Raw genomic sequence first — 9,690 nt, forward strand, 5'->3', positions numbered from 1 at the left:
TATTTGTAAAGTTTTTTCCAAATAATAATAATTAACTACCAAAATTTTAAAAAATTAATAATTAAGATTAAAAAAACAAATATAAATGAATATTAAATCACAATTATTACCACTATAATATAATTATGTAATGTACAAACATCAGAATTAAAAAAAATCAATCAATATTCTACATTCAGAAATCAAAATAACAGGCAAATGTCCTTTATTCCTTTAAACTTTAATTAAATTAATGTCTTTAACTTTACATAAATTAATGTCTTTAACTTTACTTAAATTAATTAAATCCTTCAAAATAATAAATCAAATAATTCACATTTTATTTACAAACTCCTCCTAATAAATATACAAATAATATTAACAACAAATTTAATTTGTATTTACATGTATTTTAATACTTACGTACGTAACGTATGTAATGTACTTTAACTTTTTTCAATCCTTAATATGAAACGAGTAGATATGCAAATTAGGTAAAGAGAGACAGTCTAATGTTGCTTATCCTCGAAAGCGAAAGAAAGCAATAGCGTTAGATTTTCTGCGTTATAAACAGAGACCGATTTATGTTATTTCTATTTGGAAAGAGGAAGAAAGCAATAGCGTTAGATTTTCTGCGTTATAAACAGGGACCGATTTATGTTATTTATTTAGAAAGAAGGAGACAGAAAGATATTTGAAAGATATATATATGGGCAATTCCACGTGAGATTTTAGTCGACCTCTTAAAATTCGCCAAAAATATTTTTTTTCTATTCTGTATCGAAAAAAAACAGATACGTATTTTTTTTATTTTTGTTTAATTGTCCAAATTTTCGAGTTATGAATTTTCGAAATTTTGGACTTTTAATTGTAGACCTATATTCAGTAGCTTATAAGTCCGAAAATATTGAGTTTAGAAAAAAGTTGTCAAAGAATGAAAGTTGTAGTTTTCTTTCGACTTTTAAGAAATGTAAACAAAAAATTTTTTTTTAAATTTTTTATTAAAAAAAATTTTTTTTTTATAAACAAATTAATTTTTTTTAACTTTGGGCCGGATTTTTTTTTCATTTTTTTAATATTTATTTATACCTTATAATATAGAGAAGATTTTCCAAAAAGTCCCGAAATGGGCCTGATGTGTTAAATGAGTTTTAAAACATTTTTAAAAATCACTTGCAAGCTTCACAGTGGGATTTTTTTATAATTAACTTTTTAAAACTGTCTACAGCGTATAATTTTTAATCTATTTGAGTGTTCTTTGTTTTAAATTAAAGGGTCTACGCTGTAGACAGTTTTAAAAAGTTAATTGTAAAAAAAATCCCACTGTGATGCTTGCAAGTGATTTTTGAAAATGTTTTAAAACTCATTTAACACATCAGGCCCATTTCGGGACTTTTTGGAAAATCTTCTCTATATTACAAGGTATAAATAAATTAAAAAAAAACAAAAAAAAAATCTGGCCCAAAGTTAAAAAAAATTAATTTTTTTATAAAAAAAAATTTTTTTTTAATAAACAATTAAAAAAAAAATTTTTTGTTTACATTTCTTAAAAGTCGAAAGAAAACTACAACTTTCATTCTTTGACAACTTTTTTTTAAACTCAATATTTTCGGACTTATAAGCTACAGAATATAGGTCTACAATTAAAAGTCCAAAATTTCGAAAATTCATAACTCGAAAATTTGGACAATTAAACAAAAATAAAAAAATACGTATCTGTTTTTTTTCGATGTAGAATAGAAAAAAAATATTTTTGGCGAATTTTAAGAGGTCGACTAAAATCTCACGTGGAATTGCCCATATATATATATATATATATAAATATAGAATGAAAATAATTTTTTCCAAATATTATGGAAAGAATATAAAGAATGGATAAAATGCATGTATAAACGGTTATAAAATTTCCTCTATAATATACGTTTTTCAATAAGTTTGAGCATGTTTCGTTTCTCTCCCATGCTCAATCTGAGAGGGGAGGTGTTACGTCTGTAACTTCTTAATATACTTAAATTATCTATAATATTTAGGTGTGTATTTCTTTTAAACATATTGAATTATACATATATATTATACTAACGTATTTGAAATACGTATTCATACAATCTCTTCATATTATTGCATTATATTCAATATATTTTATAAGAAGGTAATTAATATTGTAAATTTTATATGTATTTAAACAAACTTATAAATTATATCAAATCCAAGAAAGATGGGTAATACTTTTCATGTAAAAAGAATAACGATAATCCATCAAGCAGATTACTATAATCCCATAATCATTGGAGTGCATAAAACAAGCAGGCAGGTGTCTAATCCCTGGAAACTGAACTGAGAGGTACAACGGTCGCCCCTCAACCCCCCTTAAACTATCGCTCTGGATTGCAACCTAGCAGCCACAAAAGAGAGAGACAACAGTCGCCTAGCAGTCACAACTGAGAGAGAAAATAATCACTCCTCACGCCTCTTAGACAGTCATCACGGCATTGCAGCGTAGTCGCTCCAACCCCCCTTAAAATCCAAGCAACATCGACACGTGTATGATTCCAAAGAATTGATGAAGACAGTTTTATATAAAAGGGGATATGAGTTCTACTCAGATCAGAGAGTAACTATTTAGAATTCAACCTGAACACATCGTTCAGTATAAGAGATAGAGAGTAATTTTTTGGGAATCAACCAGTTTACATCGTTCAGTCAACGTTAACACATCACATAATTTACAAGTGAATTCAAAGTACATCTTTGAAAGTGAACAGTATATCTCCAAGTATTCTTTTTAAAGTGCATTGTTCGAAAGTGAACAATATATCCCCAAGTGTTAAATTTGAAGTGAACTGTAAATCAACCTTTTATTATACACCAATTTGCAAAATATAAATTTTAAACAATTTCCAAAATTATTAAATTGGAAATAATCTCAACAATCAAAGAAGATCTAATATTGAAACAACACATTCCAAATTTCGAACCATCGAAATTTGCTCAAGAGGCGACAACCGTCTGGAAGAAATCAGATATTTTCAAAAAACAATACACTATCTCATTAGTGTAAACAAGAGGATTAATACCCAACCATTAAGGACAACAAGCGGAAGGCCCCTTTTTCGTCTAGCGCTCAACACCATCGAGATTAAACAGGAGATTATCATCACACCACCAGTAATCGTTATTCTTTAAGTAAGATTCATAATTTTTGTACTCATTGTAATTTTGTCAACTCTTTTCTTTCTTGTTGGTTTTTAAATAAATTATTCTCTCACATTTAGTAGGCTCATTGACTTATCCTCATCCCAAATTAAATTCATTTATGAAACTAATTTAAAACGAGGAACGCTAGGAATATTTAAAAAGGTTTCTCGTTTTGACGTAACATAAGCTACTGAATATAGGTTTACAATTAAAAGTCCAAATTTTCGAAAATTCATAACTCGAAAATTTGGACAATTAAACATAAATAAAAAAATACGTATCTGTTTTTTTCGATACAGAATAGAAAAAAAATATTTTTGGCCGATTTTAAGAGGTCGACTTAAATCTCACGTGGAATTGCCCATATGTTACTTTAAAATCTGAAAATAAAATTTTCTTTAATATATACCTTTTTTTAAATTTTTGACATTTTTTCACGTTTTTTAAAGGGGTGTATTTCATAAAAGGTAGTATTTTGTAAAAAGGCATTTATATGTTTTTGTTACTCTCGCTCACCCCTTCAAAATGAGACCTTAGCGGAGTTGATTCGTTAAGTTTTAAGAAAGTTATGATTTATTGAAGTAGGTGGTACGTATGTGTACCACTGGCCATTAAAGGGTTGATGAACTTGTACGATATCGGTATTCGTTGGTAACTAACTGCAGGACAAGAGATAATAAGCAAGTTCATTGTACTTATCTTTACAGCTGACTCAGCTTGCAAGCCAATGATCTTGAGGGTAAAATTGTATAACGGAGAATTCGGTTGTCCATTATGATTTCTGAAAGGAAAGAGCATCGACATACGATGGATTTTCAACGTTGAGCCAGGAGCGTACGATGGAATCAATGGAATGTGACATAAGAAATGTTATTAGAACTGGTGTAGAATCTAGAGGTGTCCTTGACTGTTCGCCATTAATAAGTCTTCGACAATTTGATCTCATTAAAAATCAAGTCGTAGACATTTCCTACAAGGATTACTTAGGAAACACTAAGAAATTTAGTGAGATGCACATGACAAATTTTTAAAAACCTTGGTATATCGTCAAAAAAGAGAATAAGAAAAAAGTGGACAACATTTTGACAGAAATTAAAACTCCCTCAAGAATCTCACTAAAACCTCGCAGTATAAATACATAACAAACCTGAAAAGCTTTGGAATAGCGAAATTATCTTCTCTATTTCATGTTGCCTTGTCTTGATGACATCTTGTCCGAACCTTTCTTCAGCCATATGGCTAAATACGCCAAAGCGATTTTTATCTTAAACAGTGCATCCATTACTACCAAAGACTTGGCTAAAGCAAAAACATACTTGGATGAATTTGTCACAGAAAATGAAACACACTACGGAGAAGTCAACATGCGGTTCAACGTTCACCTAAACAAGCATGCAGCTACATCAACGGAAAATTGGGGACCTGTGTGGGTATTCTCAACTTTACCTTTTAAATCGATGAACAGACCATTTGCAGAGTCAGCTAATAGCCCAAATCATCGAGCCGAACAAATTAAAGCAAAGAAAGGAACTGTTGCGGTGCATCTCAGCAACTGCTGGGAAACTGATTAAATTAAAACTAATCTGAACCTTGCTGGATGTTTATTCTTTAAACCACAATTTTATCTCTTCAGTTATTAATGAAAGTAAAATAAGTACAATAATAGGATTTTTATTGCGTACCGCCTTTGTTTGTTGGTTATAATACATTTTACTTTTATTGGTCGCATTATTTATTCCTACTAAAGTAATTATATTTACTTTTTCGTGTCTGGTTAGAGTTTGGAAACTTACTAGATCAATGAGGATTTCAAAGATATCTGGTTATCCAATTGATCTTTAAGTAGATCTTGCTGTCGTTGACTGGATTTTACTATGTAAGTCTACCCTTCATTAGTTGAATTATTTCGTACATCTAGGCATATCGTTTATTGTTATGAACACCTGATTATTGTGGATTGACTTTTCAAGTAGATCTTCCCTTGTTGGCTGGTTTTTTACTAAATCTCACTTGTAAGTAGATTTTGCTTTCGTTGACTGGTTTTTACTACATCTGACCTTTATTGGTTGAATTATTTCCTACATTTCGACATTTCGTTTACTGTTATATACATCTGGTTACTGTGAATTGCTTTTTAAGTAGATCTTGCCTTTGTTGTCTGGTTTTTACTAAGTCTAACCTTCATTGGTTAAATTATTTTCTACATCTAGACATATCGTTTATTGTTATAAACACATTTGATTACTGTTGATTGATTTTTCAAGTAGATCTTGCCTTTGTTGGCTGGTTTTTTTTATTAAATCTCACTTGTATTGGTTAGGTTATTTCCTACATCCCGATATATCGGTAACTGTTAGAAACGACTGGTTACTGCAAATTAATTTTTAAGTAGATCTTGTAACGTTGTAAAACTACCAACTTTTATGAGTCCTCGACTGTGGTGGAGAACGTGAAGCCCCCTTCAAATTCTCAATTGTAAATTAAATTAAGGGGATAAATTAAATTGTTAACCAAAATTAATTGAAACTAAAATTTTGTGATGTGATAAAATTTTTAGGGTTAAATACTATAGTCCATCAGGATAATTTCACTAGTAACTAATTTAACGAGAATGGGTTACAGGTTGATCCCGATAAGGTAGCTCCCGTTTTGAATTATCCCAAGCCTTGTAACGTTAAACAGTTACGCAGATTCTTAGGAATGTCGTCTTGGTATAGACGCTTCATACCAAATTATGCCACAAAAGCTTCACCAATTACTTCCCTCCTAAAGAAAGGAAAAGGGTGGGTTTGGAATAACGAGCAGCAAATAGCATTTGATGAGTTAAAAAAGTGTCTGACCGAAGCACTGTGGGCCAGACGACCTACTTTGATGGCCAAAAGTCACTTTTAAAATTTTATTAAATAAATATTAACAATTAAATGAGTAGTAACCAAAGTAGTTATTCTACAAATTTGGTTGTCTAATGATAATATATTTTTAATGTACACTTGCGCAAAGTTTGAAAAAAATTCTAATTTTTATCAAATGTATTTGTAATAAAAGTCATTTGGTTTATAATAATTATTCAAAAGAATTCACTCTATCTTATTTTCTAATTTTTCTTTCTACATTCGAAGTAATAAAAATAAAAATAGAAGTCAATTCGTTTAAAGTAAAAATTTTCATTAATGTAGTACTTCCGAAAGTAAACTCCCCGAGACTCTACTAGATTTTCAATTGTCTTAACTTCTGATTTTTTTAATAGACCTTAAAGAATAAGAAAAATCCGCCCACTTCTGCCCGAATTCAGATTCTGATATAATATATGCTTACATTGAAGAATTTAGCTATATACCATATATTACACTTATTTAACACCTTATCGTGGACAGTACATCTTTCATATTACTACATGATTTGTAATTTGTATTTTTCAATTAAATCTGGTTAATTTGCAATAAAAATAAGTCAATGTATAATAATATCATAAAAAAACAATTATAAAAATGTCGAAATTAACCAAACAAGAAGTTCTTGACATTATTTTAAGGAATAATGATATAAAAATTACTTCTAATGAAATTTTATCTATAATCAATGTAGATATTAATAATATCTCAGAAGAAGATTTAAAAAAATTCATTAACTTCATTGAAATGCAAAAATTTGAAAAAATTTGAAAGTGCGAAAAGGATGAAGGATAGTTATGAAGCAATGAATTCTAAATGGTTAGATTCTAATTTTTCCATATCAATTTCTGAAATTGATTAAAACAAGTCTCAATCATCTAAATTTGGTCGCCCTGCTATTGAATTTTCTGAAAAATCATACCGTTCACAACGTCGAGAAGTTGCTGAAATTAGTGCAGAATTAAAAAATGATCCACAGAGAATGATTATGGTATGTCGTTATGCATCGAGGCGTTCTGGAAATTTTGATTTATGTTTTGTACTCGATAATATACTGAAATGTCCAGAGCAACCTAAAAAAATTAGGAAATTAATCAACGGACCCCTAGTTTCAATTGTGAAAAAAACTCCAGAAGAAGCCTTAGCATTTTTATTAGAGAAATCTTTGAGTAAAGATTTGTATCAAAGCATTCGCACAGAAGTAAAATCATGCGGTGCAGATATCTGGCCAACCTACAATGAAGTTAGACTTGCTTAGGAAGAATGTCGCCCTCCAAAAAATTCTATTTCTCTTTCTGAAAAGATTGTAAAGGTCACCCTTCAATCCCTATTAAACCATACCACAGAAAGAATTGTAAAATTGCGTGATGATGTTTTCATGGGGGTTTGATGGTTGTTCAGGATTATCTTGGTATAATCAGTCATACAAATCTGCAGCAGAAAATGCGCCATAAAGTGATGGAAATCTGTTTGTTACAACTGCAATTCCTTTACGATTACTATTCAACTTCGATGAAGAAAATATAGTTCTCTGGAACAACAGAACATCGCAATCGCCAAAATCATGTCGCCCTCTTTGCATTCAATACATTTCAGAACCTGCAGATGTTATTTTGATGCAAAAAAAGAACGTTGAAGAAGAAATTGACAAACCAGAAATTCTTGAACTTGCATTGGATGATAATCGTCGTATTCGAGTTCATTTTTCTCTATTTTTGACATTAATTGACGGAAAAGTTCTAAACATCATAACAAATACAAAATCAATGCAAAACTGTCCTATTTGTCACGCAACTCCCTCAATGTTTAATAATTTGTCTAATAAAGATAAAGGTATTTTTTACCAAATCCAAACTCGCTCCAATATGGTTTAAGTCCCCTTCATGCATAGATAAAATTTCTAGAAGTTTGTCTGAATATCTCCTACAGAATAAATATAAAGGTCTGGCAGGTAAGAAAAAAAGAGCAAAAATTGGAATTTATTGAAAGAAAAAAATATATACAAAACATTTTGTGGGAAAAATTAGGAATTATTGTGGATAAACCAAAACCTGGTGGTTCTGGTAGTACAAATAATGGGAATACCGCTAGAAGAGCTTTTCAAAGTTCGGAGTTACTCGCTGAATTGCTTGGACTTAACGTACAGATGCTTCGGAATTTTAAGAAAATTCTTATTGCTTTATCTTGTCATCTTCCTATTGACGCATTAAAGTTTGATGTTTTATGCGAATCAACAGCAAAAATTTATGTTGAGCACTATCGTTGGTATTTAATGTCAGCATCTTTGCATAAAATTCTTATGCACGGTGGTGATGTTATAAGAACAAGTTTATTACTAATAGGTATGTTAGGCGAGGAAGCATCGGAATCAAGAAATAAATATTACAAGATCGACAGACAACATCATGCAAGACAAATCAGTCGAGAAGCTAATCTTGAAGATGTATTTTATAGATCCATGGACAGTACAGATCCAATTATAAATAATATTAGTCTTCAATCTCGAATAAAAAAGAATGAAATTTCGCTGGTGAAAAAAATTGGAGATTTACTTGAAGTTCCACAAGAAACTTCAAACAATGACTATGAAGTGGAAGATGAAGATGAACAGATGGACATATCGGATGCTAAGGATACTCTCGAATATTTACAGAACATAGAACTGTCAGCAGAGGAAGACTTGGAAGGTTAATATATTTGATATTCATAAGAAAAAGTGGGAGGCAAGGGGACCCACTCAGAAAGCACCCCGAATGTGAGAGGCTAAGGGAACTTACTCAGAAACCTCCCCGAAATGTGGGAGGCGACGGGACCCACTCAGAAAGCACCCCGAATGGGGTTTAAATAGCACTGCAACCTCCTCGTGGTATACCCTGGAAACTACAAGAACAGTAGGCGAACTGCAGGCAAAACAATAAAAAAATATTAACTTTTTGAAATTAAAAACTATCACTTTTACTATAAATCAGCAATCCAAAAATCTGATTAAAATATAAATATAACAATTTTTTGTTAAATAACTTAAAGAATTCCACAGGGAGATTGGCGCGATGGGCTTTGTCTCTTCTTGAATATGACTATCGGATTATATACCGTAAGGGCTCTTCTCATCAAGTACCGGACGCGCTGTCGCGACTTCATGAACCATCGGAAGCTCTAAACTTACTTATTAATCCAAAAGACTTCTGGTACGTGAGAAGATTTATTGCTGTGGCTGATTTCCCGAGTAGATTTCTATGTTGGCGAATTATTGACAAGAAATTGTATCACTATCATCCAAATATGTATCTCTACGCGTTAGATTTGGATCCGAACGTATGGAAATTGGTCCTTAGAGATGATTAGAGAGGAACTATAATTTCCGAAGCACACGACGACCCGCAATCAGGCCATTTAGGAATCCAAAATACCTATGTTAAGATCGCGCGTGATTATTTTTGGCCAAATTGTTTTCGAGAAATCATAGCTTATGTCCGCGAATGTCTAGTTTGTCAAACTTGCAAAGTCGAACAAGTCGACCCTGCTGGAATGATGAATCGAAGAACCATCAAAGATCCTTTCAATACCTTCTCGTGATGCAAGACCTGTTCACAAAGTAGATCGAGCTCAAATCCCTACGTTCGGC

This window comes from Leptopilina heterotoma, unplaced genomic scaffold (assembly GCF_015476425.1).
Source record: "Leptopilina heterotoma isolate Lh14 unplaced genomic scaffold, ASM1547642v1 Lhet_560, whole genome shotgun sequence".
Classification (NCBI taxonomy): Eukaryota; Metazoa; Arthropoda; class Insecta; order Hymenoptera; family Figitidae; genus Leptopilina; species Leptopilina heterotoma.